Source organism: Lampris incognitus, chromosome 20 (genome assembly GCF_029633865.1).
Source record: "Lampris incognitus isolate fLamInc1 chromosome 20, fLamInc1.hap2, whole genome shotgun sequence".
Taxonomy (NCBI): Eukaryota; Metazoa; Chordata; class Actinopteri; order Lampriformes; family Lampridae; genus Lampris; species Lampris incognitus.
This window is the reverse complement of record NC_079230.1, coordinates 12,105,814-12,122,085: the sequence shown is the minus strand read 5'-3', so window position 1 is coordinate 12,122,085 and position 16,272 is coordinate 12,105,814.

The window sequence follows — 16,272 nt, the reverse complement described above, 5'->3', positions numbered from 1 at the left end:
AAAGAAGTTGCATGAGGCTATGCTCTTACAACACATATCAGTCACAACTAGGTTCAGTCGATGTGCATAGTAATGCAAAGTATGCCTTCTCTCTCTCTCTCTCTCTCTCTCTCTCTCTCTCTCTCTCTCTCTCTCTCTCTCTCTCTCTCTGACACAGCTTCACTGCCTGCAGTACACAAAGGACAGGTTGTTAGTTTGACATCGTGTCTGCTCTCCCGCGACCCCCTCTCTCTCTCCTGCAGTCGAGGCTCAACCACATCCCACTACCACATAAATCTAAATACATTTCCATGAAGGGAAATAGCCCATCACGACTATAAATCTCACCTAAAATAACCTACCTCTTGCACCGTCAACTTCCTGACTAACGACAGGTCTGGGACTTTCTGTGGGTTTTTGTTTTAACACGGGGATTTGAACCAGCGATCCCTGAGTTAGTAGGCAACACGGAATAGACCGATACGCTACCCAGACACCCAATGTTTTTTAACAGTAAATTAAGGAAGTTTACAGGCATATTACACATTACAACTGGTTTCAAAATATATATCCTGTGATGAGTCTTTAGTTTTCTTTGTGTGTTATTTAATGGGACTACTTATTTCTTTTTTGGGGGGCGGGGGGGGTGTGTGATTAAAAAAAAAGTCATCTTAAAACATGCTTATATGATAATCTATTTTCATCAGTTTGCTGAGTGTTTATTTGAGGAAAAGGCCGAGTGGATGTCGCCACCTCTCTCCTCCACCAGTCCGCCGTGTTTCCCTTTTGGCATGACAAAGCATGCAGGCATGACACTTGCATGACATTTAAGTGTCTTCTGTGGTGTTATTCTTTCAGCAACCACAACCAAAAACAGTTCATACTGTAAACACTGAGGATAAGTACTCAGCAGTGCCACCGACTTCATACTCCACAGATGTGTTATGTACCGTAAGTATGAATATCAAACGGGCCATTTTGTGTGTCTTTACAGACCCCATCCCCGGCCATCACTGTGGACCTGAGCATAGTGATGACCCACAATGGGTAGTTACATAACATTTGATACATCATACATTTGAGACATACTTTTTAGCTCACAAATTTAACTTCGTTATGACTGAGATATTAATGATTTAGGTATCTAGCTCGTGGGTAGGTCTGACATTACTTGTAGCAGGCTTATAGCGCAGCGTTCTAGTAGCATGGTAGTAGTAATGCCCACAGTAAAACAGAACCAATGTCAGCATTATGAAATGTTGATAATAGAATATAATAGAACTAGAATAGAATACTCTTTATTAGTCATTTTGTACATACAAAGGAAATTTACTCTCTGCGTTTAACCCACGCTAGCTGTGTAGCAGCCTTAGCTTACAATTAAGTTGAGAACTTCACAACCTGTACTGCGTGGCGGGTGGGTTTCTGTCTCAGTGAATTTACCAAGCACTGTTCTGCTGACGAGATGATAGAGGATAGCTTATTGACTATTTCAAACTGTTCTCTTCTCTCACATGTCTTTTCTCTCTTTCTGGATGATGTCTTCTGCTTTCTCTTTTTCTGTGTGTGTGTGTGAATGATGTGATGTGAGTCTCCCTTGTGTGCACGTGCAGTCGGTCCTCCTCCCAGGTCTCCATGGTGACGGTGGTCGCCACCTGGGCACTGCTTGGCATCCCCCTCATCACATTTTCTTTTTATGTATCTTATAAATCCATATCATTTTGTTATCCTGTTTTAATGTTATATCTGTGTCTCACTAAGATGTGTGACCTAAATGATCTAATTCTTATTTATTTTTACATGGTGATGGTGGTCACGTGGCTCGGGTCCTGGGCTGTTGTGGTGGCATCTGAACACTGCTTGGCATCCTGCTCAATATATTCTTCATATATTTTATAATTCTGTCATCCTCTTTCAACGTTGTATTGTGTAAACACAACATCCATTGCACGTTGTGCGTCTTGGGAGAGACATACCTCCTCTGTTGCTCTCCCTGAGGTTTCTTCCTATTTGTTTCCCCCTGTTGAACGGTTTTTTTTAGGGATTTGTCCCTTATCTGATGTGAGGGTCTAAGGATAGGATTTTGTTTGCTTTAAAGCCCCCTGAGGCAAATTTGTAATTTGTGATATTGGGCTGTACAAATAAAGATGACTAGACTTGACTTGACCTTCTTGGACTGTGAAATTGCAATTGGTGACGGGGGACATTTGATTGTTGATGTTTATCGTAAACCAACACATATTGATCAGTACTTAATGTTTGACTCTCACCGTCCACTGGCGCACAAACTAAGAGTCATCAGGACACTGTACCACTGAGCTGACAATGGGTGGCACGTTGGCCCGGTTGTTAGCACTGTTGCCTCACAGCAAGAAGGTCCTGGGTTCGAACCCCAGGCCATCCCAGGTCCCTTCTGTGTGGAGTTTGCATGTTCTCCCCGTGTCTGCGTGGGTAGTCTCCGGGTGCTCTGATTTCCTCCCACCATCAAAAAGACATGAATGTCAGGGTTAATACTCCTGTCTGTGCCCCTGAGCAAGGCAATGGAAAGAAGAACTGGAGTTGGTCCCCAGGCGCTGCAGCTGCCCACTGCTCCTAGCTACACAGCTAGGATGGGTTAAAGGCAGAGAACACATTCATTGTAAGAATAAATTCAGTGTAAGAATACAATGACAAAGTGCCTTTCGGGATTCGGATGATATTTTCATATTACAAATACACTTTGCGTGCTGCTATTTACCGCATTGCAATACACACCTCTTAAGTTTCTTTTCAGACACTTTAGGATGAAACACTGTTACCAGCTCATATTTTGGGCCTTTTTGGCTCAACTGTGAATTTCATACATGTGATAGTCTACCTGGAAGAAGAAACTTGGGGATGCAATTCTCAGCAAGTAACAAGAAACACCTCTGCAAAATAACACATCTGCACTGTACTATTTATTTCTGGAGATCTATGAATCACAGCAGCACGTATTTTGGGCCGTCTTGGTTCAGCAGTGTGAATTTAACACATTCAATAATGACCTAAGCTGAAATAATAGGGGATGCAGTACTCGGCAGCAATAATCAGTTCTGCTGATCAGTTCTGTTGATGATGATATAGGAGGGGGCCAGACCCTCTAACCCTCAGGTCAGCTGATTTGGGGCTCCTGGCTGTCCTGCGATATAAATCTAAGCTCAAGGGGTGACCACGCATTTGTGGGTGCAGCCCCTAGACTGTGGAACAGCATTCCCCTCCCTATCAGAGTTGCCCCTTCCATAGATTCTTTTAAGTCCCCGCTCAAAACTTAGTTTTATTCACTAGCATTTGAATCTTCCTGATCTGGCTGATTTCTGGCTTATGCCTATGACCATGTGTTGTTTATTCATGCCTATGGGCTATGTGCCTTGTTGCCTATGTTGGCCTTTCTTGTTTCTGTGTTTTAGCTACCTGCTCTGGTCTGCACAGCACTTTGATCAACGTGGGTTGTTTTGAATTGTACTCTATAAATGCATTTGACTCGACATGACTGTGTTGTTGATTTTTGTACCAGAACAAAGAGAGAACCAGAGTAACAGCAAGTACTGTGTGGCCATGCCGTCCTTCCTGTACCGTCGACATAAGGGGACACATCCACCATAAGTCCACAGATAGACACAACCCGTCACACTGATGCCGTGACCCTGTGATTCAAGATCCACTTGATGCAGATCACCTGACCGGGGGTGCAGTGTGGATTGCATGAAAGTAGTTAAAGGTGGAATCTTTCTGGATTTTGAGTCATGGTCAGGTACTCAGGACTGTCAAAGCCTCACTGACTGAATGGGATTCTGGTTGAATTATTTGTATTTACAAGTCTCATTTTATTTTTCTCTGTGTGTTCGTGGTAAAATGGCCAGTGAATTTCAGCCAAGTGATGAGTCTGATTATAATCACTTCTCTTTTGGGAGGGGTGGAGGTGTAATAGCAGTTCATTCACAGTCCAGTGGGTCTGTTGGGAGAGATGTGGGTGCTTCGCCTGTGTTGCATGGCCGGTGTTGGGGGCGGGCCAGACCGGGCTGTGCCCACACGGCTATGTATAATTTGAAGTGCGTCTGCGTGGTCGCCATATTGGGGCGGTCAACAGTCGCGTCAAGAGTCAGAGAGTTGAGTTGATAGAAAAATGCCCCAGGCGTGTGCTGCTTTTGAATGTTCGAACAGAAGAAACGTCAAAAACAGGCAACGCGGGATAACTTTTCACAAGTGGCAATTTTATTAACAATACTTTTATAAAACAGCATTTCACTGTTTTGGAAGGCAGCTAACGTGAAATATCACCTCAGACTATCCTGAAAATTACCTGACACAGTCGTGACGTTAGCTAGCTACCTAATGGAAACATGGCTGGCTAGCTAGCTAGCTAGCTAACTTACTGAAGCACCAGTACAGTTAGGGGTAAACGTGACATTTAGCTACACCTCATCTCATTAGTTGTATAATTTATTTTATAGAAAAGTATCATGTGGAATGTGTTTGTGCTCATGAGATTATAGCCCCGTCTAAAATCTGAAATTTCAGACAAATATATATGACTTAATTAAGTTTTAAAAAGTATTTCATTAAAATCAGTTAAGCTGAATGTTTAATATAGTTCATGTGAATAAAAAAAAGAAAAAAGAAAAGCACTATAGGCTGATAAATGTCATTGCGTTACGTTTATTGTAGTGTCAATAAAGTTCATTGAAATTTAAATAGTTTGTTTGGCTATACAAATCAAGGGAAACACGTGGACAGTTCACAGACTAACATTTGGCAGTATTTGGTTGTCTGTCATGATATTTTGTTAATTGCATTGGTTGTTGCCAACTTAAAAGCCAATCAGAATGGCGGAGGGGCAGAAAAGTCAAGTTGAACCCGTAGGTCCGATTCAGGAGGTTGTTAGTCAGACGACAAACAGAGCAGACAGCTGTGTGAAGGACGTACTGGAAAACACCCAAAGAGAGAGAGAGCGGAGCGTACTGCAGCGAATTCGGGGGACAACCCAACCACAGGAACTGCCGCGGCCGGGAAGCGAACCCGAACCGCCCGCGCAGCAGGAGACATCGCTAACCGCTCGACTAAAGGGTCAGACCCGCTAGCCAGCGGCCAGCGTGTCTTCTTATCCGTGCACGTTACAATACTTTACCCGGTGAATGCAGAGTTGTCCAGTGTGTAAAGGACGTGTACAGTCTGCCCGAGGTAAATATCTCGGTGTATGTGTTCTGTATCACTCTGTAACGATGCTGTATCTGAGTAAAGAATTCTCATGCTAGTCGCGGTTAGCCTATTAGCCTGTGTTTCCTGTAGTAGCAGCGGCTACTGTGTGTTAGTGTAAACTACTAATAAGGCACGTTAGCCCCTAGCTAACGGGTCTGATCCTTTAGCCGAGCGGTTAGTGATGTCGCCTTGTGGTGCAGTACACCCCGTATCGAATGCATGCAATGCAACATCGGCCTCCTGTTGGAGAACAAAATGGCTGGCGCAGCAGTGCCACAACCAGCAACATCAGCCTCCTGTCGGAGCACAACATGGCCGGAGCAGTGGCGCCACAACCAGCAACACCGGCCTCCTCGAGCTCCGTTTCAACAACAGCTGCTCACTCCTGCGGCTAACCGGATCGGACCAGAGCGATCACCCCTGCAGCGATCCTGTAGCCCCGGATGACCTCAATGATGATATGCCAAACCAGGTAAAACTGGACACACATAAACTGGACACACACGTTAGCCAAGAAACGCTTGGTAGCTTTTCCCTCACACATCTCACTGATACCACCTAACTGATAGTGGGTCAGGTAAAAATTAATTCCACTGTTTTTAACCTTGACTTGACTTAAGAAAAACTGATCTTGAATCTGTGCAGTGTAAGCCACCTGCTCTCTGTGCCCACCTGCCATGACCATTAGCCAATTTATACAGTGCATTGCTGCTTGCTCACCAGTCACCACTTGCCCAGCCATCTCACCAATATAATAATCAATTATGAGACTTAATTTTCATGGAAACAACTTTTATTTCATTCTGATTGGATAATGATTAGGAGAATGGGTCAAGCTTTGTATACATTTTTTTCTTCCTCCTATCGCGTGGAGCACTTTTTGCGCTTAGGGGCCCCTGGGCTTGTGCCCAGATTGCCCTTATGGTAGATCTGGAGGGGCTTATTGTTCAGCTGCTCTATAGAAAATCATACATAATACCACTATATGTTATCACATGTTTATATTACAATGCATGGAAAGGACTATAGTAGCAGTGGAATGTGAAAATGTATTTTATATTAGTATTTTGAAAAAAGAAAAATACTTCCGAGCCAAAGATACGAATGCTTGCAATTGCATAATACACTGTTGATAATGACTGTATGGGGTTGATTTTTGTACCAGAATAAAGAAAGAACCAAAGTGAAGGCAAGTACTGTGTGGCCATGCCATCCTTCTAGCACCACTGATCCAACATTAGTCTTGAAAAGGGAGTCTTGTCTCTGAAGGCAGCACAGTGGCGCAGTGGTTAGCGCTGTTGCCTCACAGCAAGAAGGTCCTGGGTTCGAAACCCGGGGTTGTTCCAGGTTGTCCTCTGTGTGAAGTTTGCATGTTCTCCCCGTGTCTGTGGTGGGTTTTCTCCAGGTAATCTGGTTTCCCCCACCATCAAAAAGACATGCATGTTAGGGTTTATACTCCTGTCTGTGCCCCTGATTGAGGCGTGGCAAGATGAACTGGAGTTGGTCCCTGGGCGCTGCACAGCAGCTGCCCACTGCTCCTAGCTACACAGCTAGGATGGGTTAAATGCAGAGCATAATTTCCCCATGGGGCTCAATAAGGTATCTCAAATCCATAGACATAAGGGGACATCTACTGTAGGTCCACAGATAGACACTACCTGCCACAGTGGCATGACGCGTCTGATGTTGACTGATATAGCAAGGTGCTTCACTGAGAAGTAAAATGCCCTTATTGCTTGCTTTGGTCTTTTATTATACTCTCTGAGGATTAGTAATACATGGTGACGGATTAGTAATACAACTGACCTCTCTAATAGCCCACCCTTATGTTACTGGTTCATCTGTTAGTACCCCTGGTGTGTGTTAGTGGTTGTTTTAACATCTTTGTATTTTCTTCCTGATGATGGTTTTGAATTAAAACCAAAATCTGGAAAACAGTTGTGACTTATAAACTAGGAAGTCAGACACATTTCCCTCAAGTTGGTCTCTGTTAATCTTTCCCAGTTATCCTCGGCAGCCATCACATCACACTGTAACCAGATGTTCACTGCTTCTCTCTCACCTCCTTTCCTCTCTTTCTCCTCTTTTTCATCCTGCGCTGAGGTGACGTGTTGCGTTCAGAGTCTCCCTCACTCACCCTCCAGTCTGTCGTTACACCACTTCCTGAAACAAGCCGCAGTCCCCGCTGATGATGTCACAGTGAGGATGTCATCTGACTGACGACACAGTTTTTCTTCAGAGTTGAATTCATTCATTCTCTGTGCCTGCTTTATCCAAATCAGGACTGTGATGCGGGGGTATTAAAGCCCGTCCCAACATGCTTTGGGTGGAGAAGGGCAGGGTGGGCATCCTGGACAGATCACCAGTCTATCACAGGGCCCGAACGCACACCGCTGATTCCTATGGGCAGTTGAAATTTCTAATTCACCTGCCATTTGTATGTCAGTGTAGAAGAGAGGGTGTTATATACGTGTATTCAACCGCTTTGACTTGTGGGACATCTGTGCTACACACTAAGTCACCTCACCACACCACCTTTCCATTAAATCAATCATCGATGCTTAAAGTAAAAAAAAAGTCCCATAGTTTGTTTTAAGCATAGTCTGTTGATTTTTGTTTGCTTGTTTATTTAAGTGGACCAGTTTTTCAAGCGGGAGGGAAGTTGTGGAACGCGGTGCCGTAATGATATAACCTGTAACTATGGTGTGAATAAGGAAAGGGCTGTGGGCTGCATGGCTTTTCCAGTTTCTCAGTCTCAATGGGCCGTTTCCCTCTGCTTCCTGCGACCTATTCATTGTGTTCAAGGAAAGGGCCCTTTAGAAACCTTATCAAAGCCTTAATGATTTTTGTTTTTATGATTATTTTAGTGTGGGAATGAGTCCATTGTTTCGGTACCCTGCAAGGTATTCTGACAGTGCCCCTCCTAGAGATTCTGAAAATCTGAATTCCAATTGCCGGTAGTTGGGGCAGCGAGGTTGAAATGGTAGCATTGTTCTTGGAGAAAGTGTGTGTGTGTGTGTGTGTATGTGTGTGTGTGTGCGCATGCTGGCGTGTGTGTGTGCGCGCGCGTGCGTGAGAAACACAGTGTGATTGTGCATTGTGGGCTGAATGCATGTCTGGCCCCACTTGGTCTCTTCAGGATGTTTTGGGTTCCTTTGTGCGCGTGCTGGCACATTCGTGTGTGTGTGTGTGTCTGTGCGCGTGCTTTCCACCTTCATAGAACTCATTTCCTGTCTGCTTCTTACAATAACAGAAAGCATACTGGGTAATAATATTATACAGTACAAGATGTTGAGAGAATGCCAGCAGTGTTGATATGAAGGGTGGGTGGCAGCAATATGGCGCGCGCGCGCGTGTGTGTGTGTGTGTGTGTGTGTGCGCGTGTGTGCGTGCTTGCGTGTGTGTGCGCGCGTGTGTGTGCGTGCGTGTGTGTGAGAGAGAGGCTGACTGCGTGCATGATAGAGTGAATGCTGATATGTAGATAGCTTTTGTTTGTAGGTGACTGGGTGGTGTGTTGTCCATTCAGGATGGGTGGACCTTCGTTAGAAAAATGGGGGGATGAAGAAAACCAATGGGTCTTTGTTAATGTGCCTATGGAAACACTGAAGGTCAAGGAAAAGCAATGGATTGAGTGAGGGAGATAGGGAGAGAGAGAAGGAAAGTGAGAGAGGTTGTCTTAACATGGCTGGGCGCCTGCCACCGATCCACCCCTCAGTCCAAATCTGTCAGCCCTGACATAGAGATCAAACTACCAGGTTGGACTCGCTATATGTATGACCTAATGTCTTTTGGCTGTCTCTCTGCTTTCACATTCCCACATCATTCTGTGCTGCCATGCTGCCTCTTTAACTGTTAAAACTAGTGGACATTTAGTGGCGTTCACTCCCATAATGTCAATCCAAGGTATTTGCACGACTCCTGCATTCCCCGTAATCATATAAAAAATAACTGTGTTGTAATTCCTTCCCATATTTCAAAGCTGTTCTCAGGCTTTCTATTAAGCGCAATAACAAAATGGTCCAATGATGTATTTTTGGTTGCTGTCCTCCGAAAACCAAGGCTCCCTTTACCTAAAACCCCCTGGTTGTGTTCATGTTGGTCGGATCGTATCCATTTTGAGGAGGAAGATTTTTGATAGTTATTTTTTTTGTGTGTGGATTTTTCCCCCCTTTTTTCTCCCCAGGGGTATCCGGCCAGTTACCCCACTTTTTCGAGTCACCCCGGTTGCTGCTCCACCCCCTCTGCCAGTCCTGGGAGGGTTGCAGACTACCACATGCCTCCTCCGATATAAGTGGAGTTGCCAGCCGCTTCTTTTCACCTGACAGTGAGGAGTTTCGCCAGGGAGACGTAACGCGTGGGATGATCATGCTATCCCCCCCAGTTCCCCCTCCTCCCCAAACAGGCGCCCTGACCGACCAGAGGAGGCGCTAATGCAGTGACCAGGACACATACCCACATCCGGCTTCCCAGTCACAGACACGGCCAATTGTGTCTGTAGGGACGCCCGACCAAGCTGGAGGTAACACAGGGATTCGAACTGGCGATCCCCATGTTGGTAGGCAACGGAATAGACCACCACGCAACCCGGATATGAGTCTTGAAAGTAAATGAGAAGTTGATCATATTTTGCAAGCCAGCAAATCCATCACTGCTTGTCTCAGCACAGGAGAACTGGAGGAAGAGTGGATGAACCAAAAATAATTCACCGTATTCACCTTGCCCCCATGTGGAAGTGCACAGTTCACCATGTACTGACCTGATCTGTGTCAACCAGATATACATGAAAACAACAAGGTGTTGGACTCAACACTTCCTTGCCCAACGGTTTCATTGACAAGATGCTTCAATACCGACTCCTCCTGCCGCCAGACTATCCAATGAAACTACAGCTTGAAACATCTTGAGAAGTTCCCATCCTTCACTGTTTTGACAACATTTTCCCCAGCAAGTATCTCACTATATGGCTGCTTGACACCTGTTTCTCTCACATTCACTTGTTGGACTTGCGTGCAGGAGTTTTTTTTCAGTAACCATTGTTACTGCATGCAAGCCGGCGACTCATCACTTCTGCACTCTTTGATGTGAGTCGGGTGAAATGGGTATTTTTCCGTCCGAGGAAGTGGTTGAGACAATAGGGTCACCCAGCGCATCTTGGTTTCATTTACATCTGGATTTTATATAACTTCGTTCTGTCCAATCACAATCAAAGTTGCTCAGGGTGCATGCTAATGGAAGGTGTTAATGACGTCCCCGTTAAATCCATACGTCAATACCCTCTCTTGACCGCACCTCGGGGGGGGATAGCCTGACAATTGAAAATTATGGCTGGCAAAAACAGAAAAATCATGTGAAAACCTAACCTGGAGTACTGCTGCAGACAGTGGGTTCCTTGAACATTTTCAGATGAATATTTTGGCTTGGCCGAGGTGGTGTAATATGGCAGTTACCGACACAATAGCAGTTTTTAGCGGAGGATATTTTAAGAAAAACATTTTTCATGACAAGTGTCATGATGGGGCAAATTACTGTGGTTCTACAGCTGTCATTTGTTATTACTTTGTTGCATGCTTCTTTTTTGTTTTTTTACTGAAAATTTCCCTCCAGAGATGCCTTTACTTTTTCCAAATTATGGAAATGAGCAAATTCATTCTCTTTACCTCTTCAGATTGTCAAATCCTGTGGTAAGAACCCTTTAGTAGCTAAGTTCTGATCATTTGAACGTTTTGGGGTAAAGTTAGACCAGTTTGTGTTCTGATTACTGTTGACAATCTTTAAAAAAGTCTTGAAGCGATTCAGCTGAGCTAATGAACTGAACATTTCAGCTGCCGGGTTCATGAGGCTCTGACTGAAACACATGGTTTGAGTCAGCGATCGACTCCTCTGCATTGTTCGACAGGAGCGGACCAGGCTCCATCTTAAGCAGTAAACAAGTATTTGTTTTTAGTCTGTATGTGTACTCACGGATTAAAAAAAAAAGGGGTGTAGATGAGGAGAACAGTGGTGGTGGAAGGGGTGGGGGGTTGCTGAAGGCTCCAGCTTCTCACAAATCTGCCCTGAGAATTTAGTTGGCTGGCGCCAGTATGTCCTCTCTCTACTTGCGTCATATTTTATTGGTCTTAACATGCAGGACCCCACATCAGTTGCCTGTGTCATATGGGTCCTGATGTCTTTGACACCCCCATGTGACGTAGGCAATTTGGAGAGGGATGAATCGGTTCTACCATTCTAAGGCATTAGTGTTTTCTGCTTGGAAAAAAAAGTAACAAGAAGTTTGAGTACGTTTAATAAATAAGTTTAATAAGCTCTTCCATTACCGGTGTGGGAAGATGGCGGTGCGAACTTACATTTGCAGCGGCCTACCCAGTACCGGTGTGTGAAGATGGTGGTGCAAATGTACGTATGCGGCAGCCTCACCCAGTACTGTCCATACAGTGCCTTTGTCCACGTCTGCATCTAAGTTAACTTAGTTTGCTGGCTGGGAGAGCTGGCATTGGATCGGTTGGGAGAGCTTGATCTGCTGTGTCCTGTGGGCCCAGGGATCACGGCCCTGCCCGGGGCTGAATCGGAAGAGGAAGCACAGAGGGTGGTCTGACAGGACGCAGAAGCAGGGCAGGCTAAACTAACTGTTAGCCCATGTAGACTGGCAGTTCCGATAACACCGAGGGCGGTCTGGCAGCGGCCTCGCCTGGTGTTGACTGTGTTTTTAGTGTCATCATGTGGAGTGCGGGGAGGTGTGTCGAAGGTGTCTGGCTGGGAGAGCTGGTGTTGAATCAGCTGGGGGAGCCTGTCTGCTACGTCCGGTGGGCCCAAGGACCACGGCCCTGCCTGGAGCTGTGCCTGAAGAGGAAGCACCGAGGGGGGTTTGACAGGACGCGGAAGTAGGAAGGCGAAGCTAACTGCTAGCCCATGCAGACCACCAGTTCCGACAGTCATCCTGGTGGCGTTCGCTCTCTTGGATTTGGATATGCTGGACATATGTTTTTGTAGTTTTGTAGTTTTTGTAGTTTTCTTGTAGTTTGGATATACATTCACTGGCCACTTTATCAGGTACACCTTGCTAGTACCGGGTTGGACCCCCTTTTGCCTTCAGAACTGCCTTAATCCTTCGTGGCATAGATTCAACAAGGTACTGGAAACATTCCTCAGAGAGTTTGGTCCATATTGACATGATAGCATCACGCAGTTGCTGCAGATTTGTCGGCTGCACATCCATGATGCGAATCTCCCGGTCCACCACATCCCAAAGGTACTCTATTGGATTGAGATCTAGTGACTGTGGAGGCCATTTGAGTACAGTGAACTCATTGTCATGTTCAAGAAACCAGTCTGAGATGATTCGAGCTTTATGACATGGCGCGTTATCCTGCTGGAAGTAGCCATCAGAAGATGGGAACACTGTGGTCATAAAGGGATGGACATGGTCAGCAACAATACTCAGGTAGGCTGTGGCATTGACACGATGCTCAATTGGTACTAAAGGGCCCAAAGTGTGCCAAGAAAATATCCCCCACACCATTACACCACCACCACCAGCCTGAACCGTTGATACAAGGCAGGATGGATCCATGCTTTCATGTTGTTGATGCCAAATTCTGACCCTACCATCCGAATGTCGCAGCAGAAATCGAGACTCATCAGACCAGGCAACGTTTTTCCAATCTTCTATTGTCCAATTTTGGTGAGCCTGTGCGAATTGTAGCCTCAGTTTCCTGTTCTTAGCTGACAGGAGTGGCACCCGGTGTGATCTTCTGCTGCTGTAGCCCATCTGCCTCAAGGTTCGACGTGTTGTGCGTTCAGAGATGCTCTTCTGCATACCTCGGTTGTAATGAGTGGTTATTTGAGTTACTGTTGCCTTTCTATCAGCTCGAACCAGTCTGGCCATTCTCCTCTGACCTCTGGCATCAACAAGGCATTTTCGCCCACAGAACTGCCGCTCACTGGATATTTTCTCTTTTTCGGACCATTCTCTGTAAACCCTAGAGATGGTTGTGCGTGAAAATCCCAGTAGATCAGCAGTTTGTGAAATACTCAGACCAGCCCGTCTGGCACCAACAACCATGCCACGTTCAAAGTCACTTAAATCACCTTTCTTCCCCATTCTGATGCTCGGTTTGAATTGCAGCAGATCGTCTTGACCATGTCTACATGCCTAAATGCATTGAGTTGCTGCCATGTGATTGGCTGATTAGAAATTTGCGTTAACGAGCAGTTGGACGGGTGTGCCTAATAAAGTGGCCGGTGAGTGTATGTGTTTTTGTCTTTGTGTTGGGCTGCTGTGGGCTGGGGGAAATGGTATTTCATTTCATTTCATGCACTTGTGTACATGAAATGAAATGACAAATAAATGTTCCAGATTCCTGAAATACTTCTCAATCATCCCAGACGCCTAATGGGTTCAACAAAATCAATGTGACGGCTGACCCGGGAACAGGATTTTTTTCCAGAATTATTTGCAGGATTCTTTCTGCTTTGTGTTAAACAAGTGAAAAAACGTGTTTTTGTTGCTGTGGTTGTCAATATAATTTGTATCAAAGGTCATTAGAGTGGCTGTATAAGCTTGCTGTCATGTTCTGCAAAAGAATCGCACTGAGTTATACTGAAATTGGACAGTTTTGACACTCATGAATGTTTGGCAAATATCATCTGGTAATGTGAGGAGTTCACGGATCTGTTGTTCTTCTCCTGGATCGCCATCTTGCCGTGGCAGAGAAGCTTGCGTGTACCAATGATCTCAAGATCTATGCTGTCCGGAGCTTGGCTCCTGTTAGGGTAACCCAAGGCGGATAGGTCAAGGGAGAGGTTCCAGATCAAGTGCGATCCAACAAAGACCTCAAAGGCGGAACTGGTGGAAGATGTCTCCAGGTCACAACAGCTGTGAAGGTGGATGAAGGCTGCAACAGAGGGTGGTCCCCAATCGTTTTAGTTCACCATGCCACTGGACTCTGGCCACCCCCTGCCAAGGGCCGTGTGGTGTCTGCAGGTAGATCAGCCTCTCCATGTAAAAAGCTGTCACGCGCAGGCATACTCCCATTATGCGGCTCCAGGATCGGCCTCTATGCCCACCCGAGGATCCAGAGGGAGGATGGTCATACTCGACCCTGAGTGACTGCCAATGAATCCTAAAGGTTGTTGACTTAGTTCCACCAAACAACTAGTGGACTAGTTTATTTAGGTGACTCAGAAAATGAACATGTGTACCTTCTTTTGAAATGTCTCAAAAAAAGAAAGGAAGAAAAAAAGAAGAATGAGCAGCCAAGAGGAGATAAGAGGAAATGGAGGAGCTTGGCTTAGGAAACCGTGTCAAAGTGTAGTGCTAGCAGAGAAGCTAACGTTAGTTACATATTTTAGGTTCGTGACTGCAGACCAAGGGAGGGGAGGGCAGGCCATGGATGGTGTTACAGTATTACAGGGTTAAACAATACACACAAAATACTTACATTTACGATTTATTTCCTTTTGATTAGAATTAGAGTATGAATTCGGGACTTGAACGTATCCCAATTTACTAAGCTTCAATATGTTTTGATGTGTGCTCCATAATCTAGGTAAGGATATACCAGAAAGTTGAATCAGTTCATCTGGACACAACATTCATAAGGAGAAATGTTTCATCACTCATCTAACTGACTTCTTCAGTCTCTACACACGCACACACACACACGCGCGCGCACACACACACACACACACACACACACACACACACACACACACACACACACACACACATACAAGTTTCAATATGCTTCTTATCTCTGGCAAGCCATTATGGCAGATGGACGCCAGCCGTTTAATTTTGAAAGCAGGCATATAAAGTTTAATTTGGGCTATGTGAAGACCACCCAAATCTAATCTAAACATTGTTCATATAAACAACTAAAAAAAAAAAAGAATTTTAGGAAGGTAAATACTAATCTTTAGTAAAATGACAAATTTTTTGTCTTTTTGAAATAGAATGGACATTTTAGGAAATTGTGTGACAATAAAAATGGCCCTTGATGTGATGAAAAATATATGTTCTATTTCATAATATGTCTCAATAGATAAAGCTTTGAATTTAGTGATTTGCTATTGTAACGCTATCACTGCAAGTGACTGCAAAATACAATTAGACATTTCTGGGGATAATTTGAGCACGGGAGATAACATTGTAAATAAAAAGAAATTGTTTTATCTAATTAAAAAAAATGTTATTGGTTATTGGCAATCACTAATGTGTTCCTGTCATATGTATCTGTCAGATGAGCCAGGGAGGACGGCGGAGAGAGGAAGGGTAGAGGAATCGATGTGGACGGAGCAGCCAGGGACAGGCCAAAGTGATGACTTTGGGACCCTAGGAACTGGCCCAAACCTGATCAGAAAGCAGGAGAGGACATAGAATTAGAAGAGGAGAGGTAGAAGGAAAAGATACAGAGACAGGTAAGGGCAGATGATGGACGGAGAAAGAGGTATGCAAACACCACACTACATCAACTGAATTTTACTTGGAGTGGTACAGAATTGTGATTGATATTAAGTGACTTGTTAGAGGCAATTGTGTATGAATTAAGTTTGGCTCATTTAAAATCTTAGAGTCTTTCTTTCTTTCTATATATATGTATATATATATATATATATACATATATATACATATATATATAGAATGGAGTACCATAGATTAAGGCTGGGCAATATGGACAAATTCAAATATCACAAAATTTTTGACCGAATTCCTTGATATCGATAATGTAACCAGATCTGGGATATGACTATTGGTGCTTTCATAAGCTATTTCACACAAAATATTTTGAGAAATGATTGTTAGTAATGTGGATATGATGACCAAGCACAGAAGAGGCAATCATTGCTCATTTCATTCAGTTACAGCATTCTAATAAGTTCAGTTATATCACTTAATTGTAATGCAGCCGAAAGTGCTAGATGAAATTTAGATATACTGTAAACATTGATTTATTTGTTGAAATAAAAACTGAAATCCACCATTCACCGGTGTGCTGATAGAGAGCAAACTGCCTTAAACTGGAAGTGATGTCACTCTGGAGATTCCACTCTAGCGAAATGTGAATGGGAGCTATGGTT